The sequence below is a fragment of the Haliotis rubra genome, unplaced genomic scaffold (assembly GCF_003918875.1).
Source record: "Haliotis rubra isolate DU_JTF1 unplaced genomic scaffold, ASM391887v1 Scf766, whole genome shotgun sequence".
NCBI lineage: Eukaryota > Metazoa > Mollusca > Gastropoda > Lepetellida > Haliotidae > Haliotis > Haliotis rubra.
The window spans coordinates 472977-500730 of NW_025767486.1; the positions used below are offsets into that span (position 1 = coordinate 472977).

General features: G+C 43.4%; 1 pseudogene; it reads right to left on the reverse strand.

Moving 5' to 3' along the window:
• LOC124260500 overlaps nt 1-27754 on the reverse strand; it is a 72549-nt pseudogene that overhangs the window by 36974 nt on the left and 7821 nt on the right.

The window sequence follows — 27754 nt, forward strand, 5'->3', positions numbered from 1 at the left end:
GGCTCTGGATGTAATGTGGTGGTCCTGGATGTAATGTGGTGCTCCTGGATGTAATGTGTGTCCTGGATGTAATGTGGTGGTCCTGGATGTAATGTGGTGCTCCTGGATGTAATGTGGTGGTCCTGGATGTAATGTGGGGTCCTGGATGTAATGTGGGGTCCCTGATGATGTGTGGTGACTCCTGGATAATAATGTGGTCCTGGATGTAATGTGGTGCTCCTGGATGTAATGTGGTGGTCCTGGATGTAATGTGGGGCTCCTGGATGTAATGTGGTGGTCCTGGATGATGTAATGATGGTGCCCTGGATGTAATGTGGTGGTGGGGCTCCTGGATGTAATGTGGTGGTCCTGGAGGTAATGTGGTGGAGGTAATATCCTGGATGTAATGTGGTGGTCCTGGATGTAATGTGGTGGTCCTGGATGTAATGTGGTGGTCCTGGATGTAATGTGGTGGTCCTGGATGTAATGTGGTGGTCCTGGATGTAATGTGGTGGTCCTAGATGTAATGTGGAGGTCCTAGATGTAATGTGGTGGTCCTAGATGTAATGTGGTGGTCCTAGATGTAATGTAGTGGTCCTAGATGTAATGTGGTGGTCCTGGATGTAATGTGGTGGTCCTGGATGTCCTAGATGTAATGTGGATGTCCTAGATGTAATGTGGTGGTCCTAGATGTAATGTAGTGGTCCTAGATGTAATGTGGTGGTCCCATGATGTAATGTGGTGGTCCTGGATGTAATGTGGTGGTCCTAGATGTAATGTGGTGGTCCTAGATGTAATGTGGTGGTCCTAGATGTAATGTAGTGGTCCTGGATGTAATGTGGATGTCCTAGATGTAATGTGGATGTCCTAGATGTAATGTGGTGGTCCTAGATGTAATGTGGTGGTCCTAGATGTAATGTGGTGGTCCTAGATGTAATGTGGTGGTCCTGGATGTAATGTGGATGTCCTAATGTGTGTAGATGTAATGTAGATGTCCTGGATGTAATGTGGTGGTCCTAGATGTAATGTGGTGTCCTAGATGTAATGTGGATGTCCTAGATGTAATGTGGTGGTCCTAGATGTAATGTGGTGGTCCTAGATGTAATGTGGTGGTCCTAGATGTAATGTGGTGGTCCTAGATGTAATGTGGTGGTCCTAGATGTAATGTGGTGGTCCTAGATGTAATGTGGGTAGATGTAATGTGGAGGTACTAGATGTAATGTGGTCCTGGTCCTAGATCCTAATGTAAGTGGTCCTAGATGTAATGTGGTGGTCCTAGATGTAATGTGGTGTAATGTGGATGATGTAATGTGGTGGTCCTAGATGTAATGTGGTGGTCCTAGATGTAATGTGGTGGTAATGTGATCCTGGATGTAATGGATCTCCTAGATGTAATGTGGATGTCCTAGATGGATGTCCTAGATGTAATGTGGTGGTCCTAGATGTAATGTAGTGGTCCCAATGGTGGTCCTAGATGTAATAAATGTGGTCCTAGATGTAATGTGGTGTAATGTCCTAGATGTAATGTGGGTGTCCTAGATGTAATGTGGATGTCCTAGATGTAATGTGGATGTCCTAGATGTAATGTGGATGTCCTAGATGTAATGAGGTGGTCCTAGATGTAATGTGGTGGTCCTAGATGCAATGTGGTGGTCCTAGATGTAATGTGGTGGTCCTGCATGTAATGTGGTGGTCCTAGATGTAATGTAGTCCCTAGATGTAATGTGGTGGTCCTAGATGTAATGTGGTGGTCCTGGATGTAATGTGGTGGTCCTAGATGTAATGTGGATGTCCTAGATGTAATGTGGTGGTCCTAGATGTAATGATGTGGTCCTAGATGTAATGTGGAGGTCCAGGATGTAACGTAGTGGTCCTGGATGTAATGTAGTGGTCCTAGATGTAATGTGGTGGTCCTAGATATAATGTGGATGTGCCCTAGATGATGTTCCTAGATGTAATGTGGTGGTCCTAGATGTAATGTGGTGGTCCTAGATGTAATGTAGATGTGTGGGTCCATGATGTAATGTGGGGTCCTAGATCTAATGTGGGGGTCCTAGATGTAATGTAGTGGTCCTAGATGTAATGTAGTGGTCCTAGATGTAATGTGGCGGTCCTAGATGTAATGTGGTGGTCCTAGATGTAATGTGGTGGTCCTAGATGTAATGTGGTGGTCCTGGATGTAATGTAGTGGTCCTGGATGTAATGTAGTGGTCCTACATGTAATGTGGTGGTCCTAGATGTAATGTGGTGGTCCTGGATGTAATGTGGTGGTCCTAGATGTAATGTGGTGGTCCTAGATGTAATGTGGTGGTCCTAGAAGTAATGTGGTGGTCCTAGATGTAATGTGGTGGTCCTGCATATAATGTGGTGGTCCTAGATGTAATGTGGTGATTCTGGATGTAATGTGGATGTCCTAGATGTAATGTGGTGGTCCTAGATGTAATGTGGTGGTCCTAGATGTAATGTGGATGTCCTAGATGTAATGTGGTGGTCTTGCATGTAATGTGGTGGTCCTGCATGTAATGTGGTGCTCCTGGATGTAATTTGGTGGTCTTGGATGTAATGTGGTGGTTCTGGATGTAATGTGGGGCTCCTAGCTGTAATGTGGTGCCCCTGGATGTAATGTGGTGGTCCTGAACATAATTTGGTGGTTTTGGATGTAATGTGGTGGTCCTGCATGTAATGTGGTGCTCCTGGAAGTAATCTGGTGGTCTTTGATGTAATGTGGTGGTTCTGGATGTAATGTGGGGCTCCTAGCTGTAATGTGGTGCTTCTGGATGTAATGTGGTGGGCCTGGACGTAATGTGGTGGTCCTAGATGTAATGGGGTGGTCCTATATGTAATGTGGTGGTCCTGGATGTAATGTGGTGGTCCTATATGTAACGTGGTGTTCCTAGATGTAATGTGGTGGTCCTAGATGTAATGTGCTGGTCCTGCATGTAATGTGGGGGTCCTGGATGTAATGTGGGGGTCCTGGATGTAATGTGGTGGTGCTGGATGTAATGTGGTGCTCCTGGATTTAATGTGGTGCTCCTGGATGTAATGTGGTGGTCCTAGCTGTAATGTGGTGGTCCTAGATGTAATGTGGTGTTCCTAGATGTAATGTGCTGGTCCTAGATGTAATGTGCTGGTCCTGCATGTAATGTTGGGGTCCTGGATGTAATGTGGGGGTCCTGGATGTAATGTGGTGGTGCTGGATGTAATGTGGTGCTCCTGGATTTAATGTGGTGCTCCTGGATGTAATGTGGTGGTCCTAGCTGTAATGTGGTGCTCCTGGATGTAATTTGGTGCTCCTAGCTGTCAGTAGTCCCTCTGTGGTCCTTGGGTCTGTGCGGTCAGTGTAGTGCTGGGTCTGTGCGGCCTGGGTAGTGCTGGGTCTGTGCGGTCTGTGTAGTGCTGGGTCTGTGCGGCCTGTGTAGTACTGGGTCTGTGCAGCCTGGGTAGTGCTGGGTCTGTGCTGCCAGTGTAGTGCTTGGTCTGTGCGGCCTGTGTAGTACTGGGTCTGTGCGGCCTGGGTAGTGCTGGGTCTGTGCGGTCTGTGCAGTGCTGGGTCTGTGTGGCCAGTGTAGTACTGGGTCTGTGCGGCCTGGGTAGTGCTGGGTCTGTGTAGTGCTGGGTCTGTGCGGCCTGTGTAGTACTGGGTCTGTGCGGCCTGGGTAGTGCTGGGTCTGTGTGGCCTGTGTAGTACTGGGTCTCTGCGGCCTATGTTGTGCTGGGTCTGTGCGGCCTCTGTAGTGCTGGGTCTGTGAGGCCTGTGTAGTACTGGGTCTGTGCAGCCTGGGTAGTGCTGGGTCTGTGCGGCCTGTGTAGTACTTGGTCTGTGCTGCCAGTGTAGTGCTGGGTCTGTGCAGCCTGTGTAGTGCTGGGTCTGTGCTGCCAGTGTAGTGCTTGGGTCTGTGCGGCCAGTGTAGTGCTGGGTCTGTGCGGCCAGTGTAGTGCTGGGCCTGTGTAGTGCTGGGTCTGTGCTGCCAGTGTAGTGCTGGGTCTGTGCGGCCAGTGTAGTGCTTGGTCTCTGCGGCCAGTGTAGTGCTGGGTCTGTGCGGCCTGTGTAGTGCTGGGTCTGTGCGGCCAGTGTAGTGCTTGGTCTGTGCGGCCTGTGTAGTGCTGAGCCTCCCTCCTATGTAACTGTACCAGCATGTAAAATTCATGCTGCAGTGTCTATGTTATCCACAGGTTGATTGTTTGTCCCATGACATCCTGTGGTGATGTGATTAAAGCTGCTGGTGCTGGCCATGACTAAGGCTCCAACCTGAAGTGTTTTCTGCATAATTCTCTAAACGGGGATGGCAACAGGAAAATCTATTTTCAGCTGAAAACCTAATATTGTGTCACCGAATGGGGGTTTGAATTGATCAATTTGAAATAAAATCGGCAGAAATCCACAGATCAGCGGAAAATTGCTATCCCTGTCTAAAGCTGTAATGAACAGAGGTAACATCAGGAAGCAAAGAGAACAGATAACAAATTCCCAGCATTCACCGTAGGGAGACATTGATTTAGGACAGTTTGAACAGATTTTAGTCCTTGGAGTGGAGAAAATTTAGTAAATTTAGTAAATTGTATCAGATAAAAAAATAAACACAAGCATTCATGTGAGCCACAGGAAAAATCAGGAAATTCCTGTGCTTACGTCAAGGGAGATAGCTCCTCTGGATAGCACTTGGGAAGACCACTAGGGAGAAAGTGTATCAGAAAGTTTCATGAGATAACACAGTCAAGTGTTAGAGGGATGAATTTGGAAGAAATATGTAAGTTAATACCATTAGACTACAGTAAAAACCAAAGTGTCACACAATGTAAAACCATACCGCTGTCATCTGTTCATGGTCAATCCAGGTCGATATACCGCTGTCTTCCAGATACATCCTGATGTCCCGTGGATCCCCCCATCCAAGTGAGCCTGGTCGGCTCTTGGTGCCCTTGTTGACAGCATCAGAGGAGTTGCTCCAGCAGTAGCTGATGAAGCACACTGGATACTCCTTGTTGTCCTGGCAAAACACAGCATAGCTTCGGCAGGTCAACAGAGGTCAGTAGGTTACAGGCAGATTCAAAAGATGGCTTGAGAAGAGAGTAAAGCCCAAAGTACATGCAGGTCTTGGGTAAATGCACATACAAAATCAATTGCAGTGCAAACACACCTAGAATAATAATCCACACTTCAAGCAATGGCCATAGTTTTCTGGCACAAGAAAGCACTGCACAGTGAATAGTGGTTCTGTATATGACTGAGTAGCTGTGACCTGAACACTAGTTTGATCAGTGTTGGCTTCTTTATCTCTCATGCAAGGATTTGCAAGACTTTATTTCAGTGCTGCACAATTACACACACACAAGTCTCATACCCTGATCTGGATGCCATGGAGCTTCTGCTTCACCATACTTTGAAGATGCTTCACACGTTCGTCAAAACGAGCTTTGGTCTTCACCATCACCATTTGCTGGATGTGAGAAAGATCATTCATCGCCAATGAGACATATATACTTTAACAAAACCTATCCAACATCACCAACATGTGACATACCTGTGCTATACAAATGTTGGTATGTATGTATGTATGTATAAATAGTGTAACACAACCCACCTAACATCACCAATGTGACATAGAGAGTGCAAAACAACCCATTCAACATCACCAATGTGACATAGATAGTGTAACACAACCCATCCAACATCACCAATGTGACATAGATAGTGTAACACAACCCGGTCCTCATCCCTAAGTCTGTGCTCTGCCACCTGCATCTTCCAGTACACAACCTACCTCTTGTTTCCCGATCCTCATCCCTAAGTCTGTGTTCTGCCACCTGCCTCTATCAGTACACAACATACCTCTTGTTTCCCAATCCTCATCCCTAAGTCTGTGTTCTGCCACCTGCATCTTCCAGTACAAAATCTATCTCTTGTTTCCCAATCCTCATCCCTAAGTCTGTGTTCTGCCACCTGACCTCTTCCAGTACACAACCTACCTCTTTTTCCATATCCTCATCCCTAAGTCTGTGTTCTGCCACCTGACCTCTTCCAGTACACAACCTACCTCTTTTTCCATATCCTCATCCCTAAGTCTGTGTTCTGCCACCTGTATCTTCCAGTACCCAACCTACCTCTTTTTTCCATATCCTCATCCCTAAGTCTGTGTTCTGCCACCTTCCTCGTCCAGTACAAAACCTATCTCTTGTTTCCTGATCCTCATCCCTAAGTCTGTGTTCTGCCACCTGCATCTTCCAGCACACAACCTGCCTCTTAATTCTCTATCCTCATCACTAAGTCTGTGTTCTGCCACCTGACATCTTCCAGTACACAACCTACCTCTTGTTTCCCGATCCTCATCCCTAAGTCTGTGTTCTGCCACCTGACATCTTCCAGTACAAAACCTATCTCTTGTTTCCCGATCCTCATCCCTAAGTCTGTGTTCTGCCACCTGCATCTTCCAGCACACAACCTGCCTCTTAATTCCCTATCCTCATCACTAAGTCTTGTGTTCTGCCACCTGTATCTTCCAGTACACAACCTACCTCTTGTTTCCCGATCCTCATCCCTAAGTCTGTGTTCTGCCACCTGACATCTTCCAGTACACAACCTACCTCTTGTTTCCCTATCCTCATCCCTAAGTCTGTGTTCTGCCACCTGCATCTTCCAATACAAAACCTACCTCTTGTTTCCCAATCCTCATCCCTAAGTCTGTGTTCTGCCACCTGCATCTTCCAGCACACAACCTACCTCTTGATTCCCTATCCTCATCACTAAGTCTTGTGTTCTGCCACCTGTATCTTCCAGTACACAACCTACCTCTTGTTTCCCGATCCTCATCCCAAAGTCTGTGTTCTGCCACCTGACATCTTCCAGTACACAGCCTACCTCTTGTTTCCCTATCCTCATCCCTAAGTCTGTGTTCTGCCAGGCCAAACTAGTTCCAATGACAGTGATGATGTAGTCTTTGTTCAGGTTGTCCATCATGTACAGCATCATGTTGCGACACATCTCATCACGCTCAAAGTTGTCTGACACTAGTGCCACAACCACCTACAACGCAAGCAAGAGAGTGGGTCTCAACACAAAGGAGAAATGAGAGAAAGAGAGAGGGGAGAGGAGCGAGGAGGGGGAGAGAGTGAGAGTGAGAAAGAGAGTTATTACCCAGCTCCACTTTAGTTGCAAATATTAGACGATAGTTACAGGCACTAGACAATACACTGTCAGACTCTACCATAGACACTAGATATCATAGGTTAAGGTATTTGACACAACACTATCCTGCTGAGTTCATTTTTTCACCTTGATCTAGGAGGAAGCACTGTTCAACTTGGGACAATCATATTAGGCATTACTCTTACTCAGCTGTAGGTATGGAGACATGTAATACTTTTTGTCACAAATACCACTATATTATGAGACAAGAACAAGCCATATATATATCACTAGTATCACCGCTATCACTTTCTCACTGGTCCCTTACCTTGGAATTCTTTAGGGCGAGTGTCAGGTCATGGATACTGATGTTGTGCATGTCTTCACTGTACCAGCTGAAACATTGTACCATACATGAACAAATACACATTGTACCAGCTGAAACATTGTACTACACATGAACAAATACACATTGTACCAGCTGAAACATTGTACCACACATGAACAAATACACATTGTACCAGCTGAAACATTGTACCACACATGAACAAATACACATTGTACCAGCTGAAACATTGTACCACACATGACCCACATTGTACTAGCTGAAACATTGAACATGAACAAATACACATTGTACCAGCTGAAACATTGTACCACACATGAACAAATACACATTGTACCAGCTGAAACATTGTACCACACATGAACAAATACATATTGTACCAGCTGAAACATTGTACCACACATGAACAAATACACACTGTACCAGCTGAAACATTGTACCACACATGAACAAATACACATTGTACCAGTTGAAACATTGTATCTGATACCAACAAATACACTCTGTAAGAAATATGTCTCACCAAGACAATCCAGCTTTCTCAAGGTCTTCTTTAAACCAGAGAGGGTTGATCTTGTCCCCTGTGTCTCTGGGTGATGGCACGTCAGAGGCAGAGTAGAGGATGGCGACATCCACGGTGAGGGCCGTGTTTAGATCCTGCAGCAGCATCAGGCTGTGCTGGAGGTGGGCATCAAAGTCACTTGCGTGGGCGTTGGGCATAGATTCTAAGAAGTAATCAATGTTTGAACACTCACTGCTGATGTTTATAGGACATAAGTCATGATGAAATTGTACAAATATATGCTTGGTTTATATTTTACACCCTTGTGAGCAATATATAAGATAGATAGAGTTTAGATATATAAGATTCCAGAGTTACATACCTAGCAGCTGGGCCATGGAGACTGTGTGGAAATATTTCCGACATTGGAGAAATGGAGCCTTGTTGTTCTTGGCATGGGCAATGAGCTGACTGTCAAACAGACACGGTTCCAGACAACCCTGAAAGTATAACACAGACACGGTTCCAGACAACCCTGAAAGTAGAAAACAGACATGGTTCCAGACATGCCTGAAAGTACAACACAGACACGGTTCCAGACAACCCTGAAAGTACAACACAGACACGGTTCCAGACATCCCCGAAAGTAGAACACAGACATGGTTCCAGACATCCCTGAAAGTAGAACACAGACACGGTTCCAGACATCCCTGAAGTAGAACACAGACACGGTTCCAGACATCCCTGAAAGTAGAACACAGACATGGTTCCAGACATCCCTGAAAGTACAACACAGACATGGTTCCAGACATCCCTGAAAGTAGAAAGCAGACACGGTTCCAGACAACCCTGAAAGTAGAACACAGACATGGTTCCAGACATCCCTGAAAGTACAACACAGACATGGTTTCAGACATCCCTGAAAGTAGAACACAGACACGGTTCCAGACATCCCTGAAAGTACAACACAGACATGGTTCCAGACGTCCCTGAAAGTACAACACAGACATGGTTCCTGACAACCCTGAAAGTAGAACACAGACATGGCTACAGACATCCCTGAAAGTACAACACAGACATGGTTCTAGACAACCCTGAAAGTGCAACACAGACCTGAAAGTACAACACAGACACGGTTCCAGACATCCCTGAAAGTACAACACAGACATGGTTCCAGACATCCCTGAAAGTAGAGCACAGACATGGTTCCAGACATCCCTGAAAGTAGAACACAGACATGGTTCCAGACATCCCTGAAGTAGAACACAGACATGGTTCCAGACAACCCTGAAAGTACAACACAGACATGGTTCCAGACATCCCTGAAAGTACAACACAGACATGGTTCCAGACATCCCTGAAAGTAGAAAGCAGACACGGTTCCAGACAACCCTGAAAGTAGAACACAGACATGGTTCCAGACATCCCTGAAAGTACAACACAGACATGGTTTCAGACATCCCTGAAAGTAGAACACAGACATGGTTCCAGACATCCCTGAAAGTACAACACAGACATGGTTCCAGACAACCCTGAAAGTAGAACACAGACATGGTTCCTGACAACCCTGAAAGTAGAACACAGATATGGCTACAGACATCCCTGAAAGTACAACACAGACATGGTTCTAGACAACCCTGAAAGTGCAACACAGACCTGAAAGTACAACACAGACACGGTTCCAGACATCCCTGAAAGTACAACACAGACATGGTTCCAGACATCCCTGAAAGTACAACACAGACATGGTTCCAGACATCCCTGAAAGTAGAACACAGACATGGTTCCAGACAACCCTGAAAGTAGAAAACAGACATGGTTCCAGACATCCCTGAAAGTAGAACACAGACATGGTTCCAGACAACCCTGAAAGTAGAAAACAGACATGGTTCCAGACATCCCTGAAAGTACAACACAGACACGGTTCCAGACATCCCTGAAAGTACAACACAGACATGGTTCCAGACATCCCTGAAAGTACAACACAGACATGGTTCCAGACATCCCTGAAAGTACAACACAGACATGGTTCCAGACATCCCTGAAAGTAGAACACAGACACGGTTCCAGACATCCCTGAAAGTACAACACAGACATGGTTCCAGACATCCCTGAAAGTACAACACAGACATGGTTCCAGACAACCCTGAAAGTAGAACACAGACATGGTTCCAGACATCCCTGAAAGTACAACACAGACATGGTTCCAGACAACCCTGAAAGTAGAACACAGACATGGTTCAGACATCCCTGAAAATAGAACACAGACATGGTTCCAGACATCCCTGAAGTAGAACACAGACATGGTTCCAGACATCCCTGAAAGTACAACACAGTAATGGTTCATCCCTGAAATACAACACAGACATGGTTCAGACATCCCTGAAAGTAGAACACAGACATGGTTCCAGACAACCCTGAAAGTACAACACAGACATGGTTCCAGACATTCCTGAAAGTACAACACAGACATGGTTCCAGACACAGAACCCTGAAACTAGAAGATACTTCACATTAAACAATCAAAAGGAAGGAATGGTGCGACATCTAAGTCTGGAAGTATAAAACAGGACTTGTGCAAGTCAACATGGAGTTCCACTAACTATGCCTACAGTGTAGACTCAATAATGCCACAAAAACATAAGCCATGTTCTGACACTAGGAAGCACTTGTAATGAGTGTTTGATACTTTGAAGCAGTTCCATCATGTTGGCCTCACATGCATCTCTGACTTCTGTGACGCGTCTGAAACATATTGTGTGGGCAAGGCCAGGATTCATGGAGAAGATAAAGAATGAAATTTGTTTTGAAACTGTTTGATGATCAATACCAAGAAACTCACCTCTTTCATGACACAGTCAGGGCATGGCAGCAGGAAGTCATACACAACACCATGGAAGGATTCCTCGATGAGACTCTCAAAGATTTCATGGACCAGGAAAAGGATGTTTTCAGGGCGCGGGCCTTGGACCAGCACAACCAGCTCAGAATCACTGACAACAGAAACACATGTACAACCTGGTTTCTAAGGAGATATACAAGCGAGTCCGGTAATTCCGCATTCCGAGCATCCGGTAATTCTGCGCAGCTGCAATAGCGTACTTCTGTATCAAAGGTAAAATCGTCTACTACCACATTTACGCTTGAAATTGGGACATTTCTACAAGGGACTGGCTTTTAATCACTAAAGGTAAGTAAATAACAGTAATTGACAGATAAATTTACAGTTTTATGAAAATTTGTTTTCTTCAGACTTTTTAACCTTTTTCTTCATTATTCGTAATTGGATTTAATATGAAACACTCTTCCTTACATTGATGAAGTGATTTTTGAAAATAGTCTGGCCCTAATACACATCCATACTTCGGATCTCAAGCTGGATGTTATGCGCATCAGTTGCTGCGCAGAATTACCGGACAGCAAGCGATGTCGTCAGAAAGCTGGTAAGGTCAACCGTATGGCATAATGCAACATTAGAATCTTATAATCCTCAATAAAACTTATATTTCTAGGTAAATATGATGCATACCAGCATGTTTAATCACGTAAACCACAAAAAATAAGAGACGTTAGTTGCCGTGTTGCGACCGATGTGCTTAAGTGCGCGGAATTACCGGACTGCATTGTATCTGTTGAAAACTGCCCTGCAGTGTATTGTACGATGTGATCCTTTACCACGTCATCTCAATCCAGTGACATCTCTTTGGTTTCAGAAGCTGATTAGTGGTACGTTGTATACTCAAGACACTGGTTACTAATGTTTACAAGATAATAAATACAACACTGCCCTCCTGTCTTTTGATATCAAATATCTACAAGTCTCTCAGTCTTACCCTAGTATTGCCTCTAGTTGATATAATGTTTACAAGATAAAAAAAGACAACACTGCCCTCCTGTCTTTTGATATCAATATCTGCAAGTCACTGTTACACAGCTTTACACAGGAATTGTCTGTTCAGACTTGATTATTACAAGTCACTGTTACACAGCTTTACACAGGAATTGTCTGTTCAGACTTGATTATTACAAGTCACTGTTACACAGCTTGGCACTTGAATTGTCTGTTCAGACTTGATTATTACAAGTCACTGTTACACAGCTTTACACAGGAATTGTCTGTTCAGACTTGATTATTACAAGTCACTGTTACACAGCTTTACACAGGAATTGTCTGTTCAGACTTGATTATTACAAGTCACTGTTCATAGCTTGGCACAGGAATAGTATGTACTGTATATTGTAGCGTTTAGCAACAAACAAAATTAACATAGCAGTGTGCCATCAAGTCTATTTTTTTGTATTGTTCAGATGTTGCAATAAGTGAGTGAGTGAGTTTAGTTTTAGGCCACACTCAGCAATATTCCAGCTATATGGCGGCGGTTTGTCAATAACCGAGCCGGGATGAGACAATACAGTGATCAACATCATGAGCATCGATCTACGCATTTGGGATACGATGACGTGTCATTTACCAAGTCAGCGAGCCTGACCACCAGATAGTTGCTTCTTATAACAAGTATAGGTTACTGAAGATTAATTCTAACCCAGATCTTCACGGATCTTGTGGCAATAAAGAGTCATGTCTGAGATACAGTCTTACATACTATTCCTGCACCAAGACGATTCCTCTTTTGACTGAAACATTGCAGACATCAACAAGACAATGGTTGCACAAAAAGGAATCTGTCTCCTGCCTTTACAGACATCAAGACAATGGGTGCACAAAAGGGAATCTGTCTCCTGCCTTTACAGACATCAGTAAGACAATGCTGGCACAACAGGGAATCTGTCTCCAGCCTTTACAGACATCAACAAGACAATGGTTGCACAAAAGGGAATCTGTCTCCTGCCTTTACATACATCAACAAGACAATGCTGGCACAACAGGGAATCTGTCTCCAGCCTTTACAGACATCAACAAGACAATGGTTGCACAAAAGGGAATCTGTCTCCTGCCTTTACATACATCAACAAGACAATGCTGGCACAACAGGGAATCTGTCTCCAGCCTTTACAGACATCAACAATACAATGGTTGCACAACAGGGAATCTGTCTCCTGCCTTTACAGACATCAACAAGACAATGGTTGCACAACAGGGAATCTGTCCCTTGCCTTTACAGACATCAACAAGACAATGGTTGCACAACAGGAAATCTGTCTCCTGCCTTTACAGATATCAAAAAGACAATGGTTGCACAACAGGAAATCTGTCTCCTGCCTTTGCAGACATCAACAAGACAATGGTTGCACAACAGGGAATCTGTCTCCTGCCTTTACAGACATCAACAAGACAATGTTTGCACAACAGGGAATCTGTCTCCAGCCTTTACAGACATCAACAAGACAATGGTTGCACAACAGGGAATCTGTATCCTGCCTTTACAGAGATCAACAAGACAATGGTTGCACAACAGGGAATCTCTCCTGCCTTTACAGACATCAAGAAGAATCTGTGTCAAGGTTTTGCACACGTCAGTAAGACAGTGCTTGCAAAACATGGAATCTGCCTCCTCCTTTCACAGACATCAGCAAGTCAGATACCCCCATATCCAACTACAACATATCTGCTGTCTGATGACACCAGGTATTATCTAACTGCAACATACCTCATACATCTAAAGACACCAGGTGGTATATCCATACAACATACCTAATGTGTCTGATGACACCAGGTGGTATCTAACTACAACATACCTGATCTGCCTGATGACACCAGGTGGTATCTACAACTACAACATACCTGATGTGTCTGATGACACCAGGTGGTATCTAACTACAACATACCTGATCTGTCTGATGACACCAGGTGGTATCTAACTACAACATACCTGATCTGTCTGATGACACCAGGTGGTATCTAACTACAACATACCTGATGTGTCTGATGACACCAGGTGGTATCTAACTACAACATACCTGATCTGCCTGATGACACCAGGTGGTATCTAACTACAACATACCTGATGTGTCTGATGACACCAGGTGGTATCTAACTACAACATACCTGATGTGTCTGATGACACCAGGTGGTATCTAACTACAACATACCTGATGTGTCTGATGACACCAGGTGGTATCTAACTACAACATACCTGATCTGTCTGATGACACCAGGTGGTAGCTACCTACAACATACCTGATGTGTCTGATGACACCAGGTGGTATCTAACTACAACATCCCTGATGTGTCTGATGACACCAGGTGGTATCTAACTACAACATACCTGATCTGTCTGATGACACCAGGTGGTATCTAACTACAACATACCTAATCTGTCTGATGACACCAGGTGGTATCTAACTACAACATACCTGATGTGTCTGATGACACCAGGTGGTATCTAACTACAACATACCTGATGTGTCTGATGACACCAGGTGGTATCTAACTACTACCTGATGTGTCTGATGACACCAGGTGGTATCTAACTACAACATACCTGATCTGCCTGATGACACCAGGTGGTATCTAACTACAACATACCTGATGTGTCTGATGACACCAGGTGGTATCTAACTACAACATACCTGATGACACCAGGTGGTATCTAACTACAACATACCTGATCTGTCTGATGACACCAGGTGGTATCTAACTACAACATACCTGATCTGTCTGATGACACCAGGTGGTATCTAACTACAACATACCTGATGTGTCTGATCACACCAGTTGGTATCTACCTACAACATACCTGATCTGTCTGATGACACCAGGTGGTATCTAACTACAACATACCTGATCTGCCTGATGACACCAGGTGGTATCTAACTACAACATATCTGATGTGTCTGATGACACCAGGTGGTATCTAACTACAACATACCTGATGTGTCTGATGACACCAGGTGGTATCTAACTACAACATACCTGATCTGTCTGATGACACCAGGTGGTATGTACCTACAACATACCTGATCTGTCTGATGAGGGCGACATGCTTGTTCTTGTTTAGGAGAGATCCACGCTTCCAGATTAGCTTCCCATCTGAGAACTGGAACAATCGAACCTGGAAACAAAGGATAAATGTTGTGATGAGTTCATTCATGCAAGGCCTATGTTTCTGTAAACATAGTCACTTCTAATCCGAGTCATGTTGTTTCTAACCTGGGCTCTGTTGAAAAGTCCAGCAGGAAGGTAAGCAAACTTGTACACCATCTTGGTCTGCCTGGTGTCCTCAAACCTGCTGCCTTCTGCCCAGTTCTCTATCTGAAACATGCACAAACAGATAAAATCAATCTACAACATCCACACAGAGTTCAAATATATACAACACCCAGTTCTCTATCTGAAACATGCACAAACAGTTCAAATATATACAACACCCAGGTATCTGTCCGATGCATGCATAAACAGTTCAGATAAAATCAATCTACAACATCCACACCCAGTTCAAATATATACAACACCCAGGTATCTGTCCGATGCATGCATAAACAGTTCAGATAAAATCAATCTACAACATCCACACCCAGTTCAAATATATACAACACCCAGGTATCTGTCCGATGTATGCATAAACAGTTCAGATAAAATCAATCTACAACATCCACACCCAGTTCAAATATATACAACACCCAGTTCTCTATCTGAAACATGCACAAACAGTTCAAATATATATAACCCCAGTTTTCTATCTGAAACATGCACAAACAGTTCAAATATATACAACACCTAGTCAATGGCTTAATGACTGCTAAACATGGGAAGAGAAGTATGTTTCTTTAGTTGAGGATCATAAAGTAAGTGTGCTACCTCTGCTGAGGATGATAAAGAAGTGTGCTACCTCTGCTGCTGATGATGAAGTGTGCTACCTCTGCTGAGGATGATAAAGAAGTGTGCTACCTCTGCTGCTGCTGCTGAAGTGTGCTACCTCTGCTGCTGCTGCTGAAGTGTGCTACATCTGGTGAGGGTGATGAAGAAGTGTGCTACATCTGGTGAGGATGATAAAGAAGTGTGTTACCTCTGCTGCTGCCGATGAAGTGTGCTACCTCTGCTGCTGCTGATGATGAAGTGTGCAACCTCTGGTGAGGATGATGAAGAAGTGTTCTACATCTGCTGATTATGATGAAGTGTGCTACCTCTGCTGATTATGATGAAGAAGTGTGCTACCTCTGGTGAGGGTGATGAAGAAGTGTGCAACCTCTGGTGAGGGTGATGAAGAAGTGTGCTACATCTGGTGAGGATGATAAAGATGTGTGCTACCTCTGCTGCTGCTGCTGAAGTGTGCTACCTCTGCTGCTGCTGATGAAGTGTGCTACCTCTGCTGAGGATGATGAAGAAGTGTACTACCTCTGCTGATTATGATGAAGAAGTGTGCTACCTCTGCTGCTGCTGCTGAAGTGTGCTACCTCTGCTGATTATAATGAAGAAGTGTGCTACATCTTGTGAGGATGATGATGAAGTGTGCTACATCTGGTGAGGGTGATGAAGAAGTGTGCTACATCTTGTGAGGATGATGATGAAGTGCGCTACCTCTGGTGAGGGTGATGAAGAAGTGTGCTACATCTGGTGAGGGTGATGAAGAAGTGTGCTACCTCTGGTGAGGATGATGAGAAAGTGTTCTACCTCTGCTGATTATGATGAAGAAGTGTGCTACCTCTGCTGATTATGATGAGGAAGTGTGCTACATCTGCTGAGGATGCTGAAGAAGTGTGCTACCTCTGCTGCTGCTGATGAAGTGTGCTACCTCTGCTGATTAAGATGAAGAAGTGTGATACATCTGGTGAGGATGATGATGAAGTGTGCTACATCTGGTGAGGGTGATGAAGAAGTGTGCTACATCTGGTGAGGGTGATGAAGAAGTGTGCTACATCTGGTGAGGATGATGAAGAAGTGTGCTACATCTGGTGAGGGTGATGATGAAGTGTGCTACATCTTGTGAGGATGATGAAGAAGTGTGCTACCTCTGCTGCTGATGAAGCTGATGAAGTGTGTGTTGCTGATGAAGTGTGCTACCTCTGCTGCTGATGAAGTGTGCTACCTCTGGTGAGGGTGATGAAGAAGTGTGCTACCTCTGGTGAGGATGATGAGGAAGTGTGCTACCTCTGCTGAGGGTGATGAAGAAGTGTGCTACTTCTCCTGAGGATGATGTACATTGTTACCTCTGATGGTTCTTCTGGGGGCAGGAGACATGGCACCATGTTGACTGGTTCTTTGGTAGTGGGAAGGTCAGGTCAAACTCCTCAGTTAACTGCAGCAGCCACTGGTGGAGTGAGGGGGATAATCCTTCCAGACATCACTAATGTAACTTGTGGCTGAACCGACCTGCATCTTCCTGTAATAGACAACATGGTAGTGCTGGGTATGTGAATCTACAACAGCATGACCTTCACTCCCTACAGTATTTTCAGGGTGAATGTACAACAGTATGACCTTCACTCCCTCACAGTATTTTGGGGTGAATGTACAACAAACTGACCTTCACTCGTAGAACAGTATGACCTTCACTCCCAACAGTATCTTCAGGGTGAATGTACAACAGTATGACCTTCACTCCCCACAGTATTTTCAGGGTGAATGTACAACAGTATGACCTTCACTCCAAACAGTATTTTGGGGTGAATGTACAACAGTATGACCTTCACTCCCTACAGTATTTTGGGGTGAATGTACAACAGTATGACCTTCACTCGTAGAACAGTATGACCTTCGCTCCCCACAGTATCTTCAGGGTGAATGTACAACAGCATGACCTTCACTCCCCACAGTATTTTCAGGGTGAATGTACAACAGTATGACCTTCACTCCCAACAGTATTTTGGGGTGAATGTACAACAGTATGACCTTCACTCGTAGAACAGTATGACCTTCACTCCCAACAGTATTTTCAGGGTGAATGTACAACAGTATGACCTTCACTCCCCACAGTATTTTCAGGGTGAATGTACAACAGTATGACCTTCACTCCCAACAGTATTTTCAGGGTGAATGTACAACAGTATGACCTTCACTCCCTACAGTATTTTGGGGTGAATGTACAACAGTATGACCATCAGTCGTACAACAGTATGACCTTCACTCCCCACAGTATTTTCAGGGTGAATGTACAACAGCATGACCTTCACTCCCCACAGTATATCGGTGTGAATGTACAACAGTATGACCTTCACTCCCCACAGTACATCCGGGTGAATGTACAACAGAATGACCTTCACTCCCAACAGTATTTTTCAGGGTGAATGAAGTGTGACCTTCACAACAGTATGACCTTCACTCCCAACTCCTTACAGTATTTTGGGGTGAATGTACAACAGTATGACCTTCATCAGTCGTACAACAGTAGGACCTTCACTCCCCTACAGTATTTTGGGGTGAATGACTTTCACTCCCCTACAGTATATCGGTGTGAATGTACAACAGCATGACCTTCACTTCCCCAACAATGTACAACAGTAGGACCTTCACTCCCAACAGTATTTTCAGGGTGAATGTACAACAGTATGACCTTCACTCCCCACAGTATTTTGGGGTGAATGTATAACAGTATGACCTTCACTCGTAGAACAGTATGACCTTCACTCCCTACAGTATTTTCAGGGTGAATGTACAACAGCATGCCCTCACTCACCACAGTACATTGGGGTGAATGTACAACAGTATGACCTTCACTCCCCACAGTATTTTGGGGTGAATGTACAACAGTATGACCATCAGTCGTACAACAGTATGACCTTCACTCCCAACAGTATTTTTAGGGTGAATGTACAACAGCATGACCTTCACTCCCCACAGTATATCGGTGTGAATGTACAACAGTATGACCTTCACTCCCCACAGTATATCGTTGTGAATGTACAACAGAATGACCTTCACTCCCCACAGTACATCCGGGTGAATGTACAACTGAATGATCTTCACTCCCCACAGTACATCCGGGTGAATGTACAACAGAATGACCTTCACTCCCCACAGTATTTTGAGGGTGAATGTACAACCTTCACTCGTACAACAGTATGACCTTCACTCCCAACAGTATTTTCAGGGTGAATGTACAACAGTACGACCTTCACTCCCAACAGTATTTTCAGGGTGAATGTACAACAGTATGACCTTCACTCCCCACAGTGTATTGGGGTAAATGTACAACAGCATGACCTTAACTCCCCACAGTATTTTCAGGGTGAATGTACAACAGTATGACCTTCACTCGCCACAGTATATCGGGGTGAATGTACAACAGTATGACCTTCACTCCGAACAGTATTTTCAGGGTGAATGTACAACAGCATGACCTTCACTCCCCACAGTATTTTCAGGGTGAATGTACAACAGTATAATTTCATGCTTTGAATTTTACACAGATTCCCGAACGTTGGTTGGTTGAGAGAGCGGTCATGTGATCTAAAATTCAAGGTTCATATCTCTTGAACCCTTCAAATCGTTCATACGTGTGTGAACGTTTTTCCAGCCGATCTAGGTCATGTGAACTTTTGCGGAACTACTTTCCGGTTTTCCCAGGATACTCTCTGTCCAGCTTCACGTAAACAAAATAACAATTATTTGTATTCACACTCCTTTTAATTTCTACATATCACTCAGTTGTTCTTGTATATTACAAAGTTAATAAATCAAATAAAATAATATTTTTAATTTTTCTTTATTAAAAACAATGTTTTTATTTCGTTTGTTGTCTGCTACTGCAAAGTCATGGCTGACAACATCGGAAATCGACTATGGCAATTTTCTATTGGCACCGCAAATATTGTGGATATGGAATTTTGCAAGATGTGAATCTTGAGCAACTATTTTCGAGATGACTGATGGGGACCTGTCCTACATCTGCGGATTCGATCTTAAATGACCAGATCATAAAATGGAAACGCCTGCGTGACCACTGATGACAAAATCGGTCCTCAAAGGCCACATCCACTTCAAGATTTGTAATTTCTTCGGAAGAAAAACTTCAAAGCCTTGAACAACAACCCCACAGCCAGTCGACAATGAAAAATACAAGGTGGGGACTTCTACACAGTAGACCTACATTGTGACTAAGTACAATAATCCCTTGTAACCCTACATCAATGGATTAGGCCTAAATTATAGATTAATTCTAAAATTTTGCAATGCTTACGTCAAACTTAAACTGAAAATACAACAATGAGAAAGTATACATCATACCTATATCCACAAATATGACACCCCAAATGACAACCCACAAGAAACAGCAATAACCACGTACCTTTTTTAAAACTTGTTACAGATTGGTCATTCCAAACGAGGAATATCCAGGTGAATTGGGAAACTATCCTTCCTACTGCATTGGCCGATCTCCTGAGGAGTTTTTACGCCGAGACACGCCCACAAGTATCCAATGGCAAGGCTAACACAGTTTCCTCGTCCGAGGATTACCATCGCAACACTTTGAAAAATCTGAGAGCAGCTTTGAACAGACACCTCCGACTGCTGGTCGTCCAATTGACATTGTCAAAGACAGAGAATTCCAGAGAGCAAACGACTTGCTCAATGGAAAATTAAAAGCTTCTGTTCAAGGAAGGAAAGTCAAAACCAACTAAACACAAGCCGGTTATTGACAATGGTGATATGGTTAAAATTCAAGCTTATCTTGACCATGAATCTCCAACTTGTTCACTTTACAAATGTTGGTTTGATCTGTCAATCCATTTCGTGATCCAGAGGTTTAGAATTTCACAGTCAACTAAAGCCGGATTCGTTTGAATTTCGTGTTGATGATGAGGGTAGGAGTATGCAGCGGCTATTACTCACGAGACCATTCAGAAAACTTCTCAGGGAGGGCTCCATAATCCGTTGAACAACACTCCTGATAAACATATGTACGCGTCCGATACATCTCGATGCCCTGTTGCTAATCAGAAATTGTTGATTTCCAAATTGCCACCACAAGCAGACAAGTTATTCTGCATTCCAAAATCAAATGCCACGCTTAATGACCCAGTTTGGTATTCGGGAAAACCCATGTCCGAGCGCCAACTGGGTCAAATAATCCGAACAGTGTCAAAGGAATGTGGCCTCAGTCACGTATACACCCCACACTGTGTCCGAGCAACAGCCATCCAGGCACTTGCTGATGCAAACGTTGAATTTTGAATTGAGGCACATCATGTATTTATCTGGCCACAGGAACGAAGCCAGTATTCGTTCATACAATAGGTCCATTTCGAATGGCAAAAAACACCAACTGAGCACAGTTTTGCAAAATCTCACTGACAACGCGTCCGACAAGTGCCCTAACTTTCAAAATTCAGCCGGTTTCAAAGGAACCCCAATGACCTTGCTGCAAGCGGTGATGCCAATTTCGCGACCGAACCTGTTTCAAGTCGCCCCAATTTTGGCAATTTTCACTACCCAACTGATTTCCAATATCCGAAAATTGTTCGTTTTCACAAGAGTTCAATCTCTCACAGTTTGCAGGTTCGTCTGGCGGTTTTCTGCCCGTGGTGTGTTTAACAACTGCTCCATAAATTTCCACGATAAACAATCACAAATAAATAGAATTCAACAACGAGATCTGCTTCCATTAGCGCGCGCCGCTTTAACAACTCGAAGTCGGGTCAGTGTATCATTACGCGGTCAAATGAATCCGTCAGAATGTAAAGCTACAATGACAGTTTGTTAAACTTGATATTGATATTTGTTTCTGTTTGATAATTTTATTGATGTTATACTTATTAAAGTAGTTTCAAACCTAATGACGAATTTGTTGTTAATATTTTAAGGAATACTTTGAGAACTATTTCTTCAAGGGTTGGGATACATGTGTAAAATATCGCCAAGTATAGAAACATCGCTGTACATCACTGTAAACACTGATCATGGAGAAGAGGGTGAAAAACGTATGTGTAAACTTCAAAGTATGAAATTATAAGAATTGAATGTCAGTTTGTGTGTTTGCACTGAAAAATGAACGATGTCAAAGCGTTGTTCAAACTCCTATGACTTCACACACGAGAGTTTGAACAACGCTTTGACATCGCTTCATTTTCAGTGCAAAACACACAAACTGACATTCAATTCTTACATGACCTTCACCCCAACAGTATTTTGGGGTGAATGTACCACAGCATGACCTTCACCCCCCACAGTATTTTGGGGTGAATGTACAACAGTATGACCTTCACTCCCAACAGTATTTTGGGGTGAACGTACAATAGTATGACCTTCACTCCCCACAGTATTTTCAGGGTGAATGTACAACAGTATGACCTTCACTCCCCACAGTACATTGGGGTGAATGTACAACAGTATGATCTTCACTCCCAACAGTATTTTCAGGGTGAATGTGCAACAGCATGACCTTCACTCCCAACAGTATTTTCAGGGTGAATGTGCCACAGCATGACCTTCACTCCCAATAGTTTTTTTAGGGTGAATGTACAACAGTATGACCTTCACTCCCCACAGTACATTGGGGTGAATGTACAACAGCATGACCTTCACTCCCCACAGTACATTGGGGTGAATGTACAACAGTATGACCTTCACTCCCCACAGTACATTGGGGTGAATGTACAACAGCATGACCTTCACTCCCAACAGTATTTTCAGGGTGAATGTACAACAGTATGACCTTCACTCCCCACAGAACATTGGGGTGAATGTACAACAGCATGACCTTCACTCCCCACAGTACATTGGGGTGAATGTACAACAGTATGACCTTCACTCCCCGCAGTACATTGGGGTGAATGTACAACAGTATGACCTTCACTCCCCACAGTACATTGGGGTGAATGTACAACAGCATGACCTTCACTCCCAACAGTATTTTGGGGTGAATGTACAACAGTATGACCTTCACTCCCCACAGTATTTTCAGGGTGAATGTGCCACAGCATGACCTTCACTCCCAATAGACCCGTGAAGATCCGGGGTAGAATAGGTCTTCAGCAACCCATGTGCTTGCCATAAAAAGCAACTATCTTGTTGTAAGAGGCGACTAACGGGATCGGGTGGTCAGTTTCGCTGACTTGGTTGACACATGTCATCGGTTCCCAATTGAGCAGATCAATGCTCATGCTGTTGATCACTGGATTGTCTGGTCCAGACTCGATTATTTACAGACCGCCGCCATATAGCTGGAATATTGCTGAGTGCGGCTTAAAACTAAACTCACTCACTCACTCACTCACTCCCAATAGTTTTTTTAGGGTGAATGTACAACAGTATGACCTTCACTCCCCACAGTACATTTGGGTGAATGTACAACAGTATGACCTTCACTCCCAACAGTATTTTCAGGGTGAATGTGCAACAGCATGACCTTCACTCCCCACAGTATTTTCAGGGTGAATGTGCCACAGCATGACCTTCACTCCCAACAGTATTTTCAGGGTGAATGTGCCACAGCATGACCTTCACTCCCAACAATATTTTCAGGGTGAATGTACAACAGTATGACCTTCACTCCCCACAGTACATTGGGGTGAATGTACAACAGTATAACCTTCACTCCCCACAGTATATCGGGGTGAATGTACAACAGTATAACCTTCACTCCCCACAGTATATCGGGGTGAATGTACAACAGCATCACCTTCACTCCCCACAGTACATTGGGGTGAATGTACAACAGTATGACCTTCACTCCCCACAGTACATTGGGGTGAATGTACAACAGTATAACCTTCACTCCCCACAGTATATCGGGGCGAATGTACAACAGCATGACCTTCACTCCCAACAGTACATTGGGGTGAATGTACAACAGCATGACCTTCACTCCCCACAGTACATTGGGGTGAATGTACAACAGTATAACCTTCACTCCCTACAGTATATCGAGGTGAATGTACAACAGCATGACCTTCACTCCCAACAGTATTTTGGGGTGAATGTACAACAGTATGACCTTCACTCCCCACAGTACATTGGGGTGATTGTACAATAGTATGACCTTCACTCCCCACAGTATTTTCAGGGTGAATGTGCCACAGCATGACCTTCACTCCCTACAGTATTTTCAGGGTGAATGGACAACAGTATGACCTTCACTCCCAACAGTACATTGGGGTGAATGTACAACAGTATAACCTTCACTCCCCACAGTATATCGGGGTGAATGTACAACAGCATGACCTTCACTCCCAACAGTATTTTCAGGGTGAATGCGCCACAGCATGACCTTCACTCCCAACAGTATTTTCAGGGTGAATGTACAACAGTATGACCTTCACTCCCCACAGTACATTGGGGTGAATGTACAACAGTACAACCTTCACTCGTACAACAGCATGACCTTCACTCACCATGGTATTTTCAGGGTGAATGTAATAAGTCAGTTGGAACCAACCTGGATAGGGGAGTTTTTGACGGAGACAACACAGGACATGACGTTGACGATCCACTGGGGGTTAATGACGATCTGGTCTCGGAGGAAGTCATTGTCAAAGTACTGAACAGTGCCAAGCTCATGAAGGAATTGCACTGCTTCTTTAATCTGCAATAGAGTGGCATTTTTCAACTGTGTATCTGTATAGGTACTGAGTAGTATCTGTGTAGGTACTGAGTAGTATCTGTATGGGTACTGAGTAGTATCTGTGTGGGTACTGAGTAGTATCTGTGTAGGTACTGAGTTGTATCTGTGTTGGTACTGAGTAGTATCTGTATGGGTACTGAGTAGTATCTGTGTGGGTACTGAGTAGTATCTGTATAGGTACTGAGTAGTATCTGTGTAGGTACTGAGTAGTATCTGTGTAGGTACTGAGTAGTATCTGTGTGGGTACTGAGTAGTATCTGTATAGGTAATGAGTAGTATCTGTATAGGTACTGAGTTGTATCTGTGTGGGTACTGAGTAGTATCTGTATAGGTACTGAGTAGTATCTGTATAGGTACTGAGTTGTATCTGTGTGGGTACAGAGTAGTATCTATGTAGGTACTGAGTAGTATCTGTATAGGTACTGAGTTGTATCTGTGTAGGTACTGAGTAGTATCTGTATAGGTACTGAGTAGTATCTGTATAGGTACTGAGTTGTATCTGTATAGGTACTGAGTAGTATCTGTATAGGCTGACTGACTGAGTTTAGTTTTACGCCGTTTTTAGCAATATTCCAGCAATATCACGGCGGGGGACACCAGAAATGGGCTTAACACATTGTGCCCATGTGGGGTATCGAACCCGGGTCTTCGGCGTGACGAACCAACGCTTTAACCACTAGGCTACCCCACCGCCCCGTATCTGTATAGGTATTGAGTTGTATCTGTATAGGTACTGAGTAGTATCTGTGTGGGTACTGAGTTGTATCCGTATAGGTACTGAGTTGTATCTGTGTGGGTACTGAGTGGTATCTGTATAGGTACTGAGTAGTATCTGTGTGGGTACTGAGTTGTATCTGTGTGGGTACTGAGTGGTATCTGTATAGGTACTGAGTAGTATCTGTATAGGTACTGAGTAGTATCTGTATAGGTACTGAGTAGTATCTGTATAGGTACTGAGTTGTATCTGTATAGGTACTGAGTAGTATCTGTATAGGTACTGAGTTGTATCTGTATAGGTACTGAGTTGTATCTGTATAGGTACTGAGTAGTATCTGTATAGGTACTGAGTAGTATCTGTGTGGGTACTGAGTAGTATCTGTGTAGGTACTGAGTAGTATCTGTATAGGTACTGTGTAGTATCTGTATAGGTACTGAGTTGTATCTGTGTGGGTACTATGTAGTATCTGTGTAGGTACTGAGTAGTATCTGTGTAGGTACTGAGTAGTATCTGTATAGGTACTGTCTAGTATCTGTATAGGTACTGAGTTGTATCTGTGTGGGTACTATGTAGTATCTGTGTAGGTACTGAGTAGTATCTGTGTGGGTACTATGTAGTATCTGTGTAGGTACTGAGTAGTATCTGTATAGGTACTGAGTAGTATCTGTGTGGGTACTATGTAGTATCTGTGTAGGTACTGAGTAGTATCTGTGGGTACTATGTAGTATCTGTGTAGGTACTGAGTAGTATCTGTATAGGTACTGAGTAGTATCTGTGTGGGTACTATGTAGTATCTGTGTAGGTACTGAGTAGTTTACAGGTGTTAACAATGTTGGAGAAGACATGTTTAGATGATTACCCAATAAACATGCTGCAAGTTAAGCATCAATAAGCCTAGCAGTTGATACTGATGTGGTTATGGGACTTGTCTCACTGAAGATCAAACCTACTGCCTCTTTCACAGATCATTAGAAGCTGTGTAGTTGATATGAGATTCAGGAATTTACAGAATGTTTGAAAATCTAAGTAGAAGACGGATGGGTATTGAGAAGTTGCTATTCTTTGACTTGTCAGGCATGATGCATAAATACATGACTTGAAACTCCAAACATGTAGCTAACTTGATAAGAGTACTTACATCTTTCTCATCGTAGATGCCGACCTCCATGCCATACTCCTTGATGACCTCCCACTTGAGGATACTGGTTGATGAACGTGCCCTAGCAAATGTAACAAGAATTCAATCAAAACTCTTTAGTCATTTAACTTTCCATAACTCCTATTTGACATTATTTCACATTTTACATTAAGTGAAAAGATTCACACTTAACGTGTATGAGGAGTGTCTCTAGATTGCCTTACGCCAGGATCTTCTTCTCCAGGTTCAACCACACTTGCGGTATCTTCTCACCCATGTTCTTCTGCTCCAAGGTGACTTTTAACAGCTGTTTCTCCAAATCAGCCACGCCCTGAAAACAAACGATCACTGACTCCAATATGATCACTGACTCCAATATGTTCACTGACTATAATATGTAGTGCTGATATTGGCATGCAACCTGCGATATGATAATATGTAGTGCTGGTATTGGCAGGCAACCTGCGATACGATATATCACGATACTAAAATTTTAGTCGTGTTGATATATTGCTAAAGTATTGTGCACTGAAGCTGCGATATGATACGAATCCCGATATAAGGATTGCGATACGACACGTATCAAGATACTAAAACCTTAAATTCTAACACCTACCTAAAAACCTAAATATCCAAACAAAAACAATGTTTAAATGAAAGAAACTTTAATTTGAAAACAGTTACATTAGGCACTTTTTTAAAAAAACAAGTACAAAACAAACAAAACCATAATACTGTTATTTAACAAAAAAAACATAGATCAAAGACATCTTTAATATGTGCATGTTGCTGGGTGCTCTCACTGCAGTCATATAATAGAACGAAATTTGTGCTGATTTTAAAAACAGCATATGTTGACAGATATCGTGATTCAGCAATATTCAAAGTTAAACATTGATGTATCATTGGCCATTTGATGTATCGTGTCGGGATATACAACAATGTGAAACTTTGTATCGATTCACTGTATCGCCTGCCCATGGATTGATGCATTGATGCGTCGATGAATCATCACACCACTAATAATATGATCACTGACTCCAATATGATCACTGACTCCAATATGATCACTGACATGCATTTCATCACTGACTCCAATATGATCACTGACATGCATTTGATCACTGACATGCATTTGAACACTGCCATACATTTCATCACATACATACATTTGATCACTGACCCCATTTGAGGTATGTACTTAAGCACAGATATGCATTTGATCACTGATTTCATTTCACTAATAAACACTTGACCACTGACAAAATTTTTTACTACTGATAAGCATTTAATCACTGACTATATTTCATCACTGACTATATTTAATCACTCATACTCACTTGACCATTGACTGATATACATTTGACCACTGATATATATTTGACCACTGAACACATTTCAACACTGAACACATTTCAACACTGACATGCCAATGACCACAGATAACATATGAGCTCTAAGTTTGATCACTGATTTCATTTGTCCTCT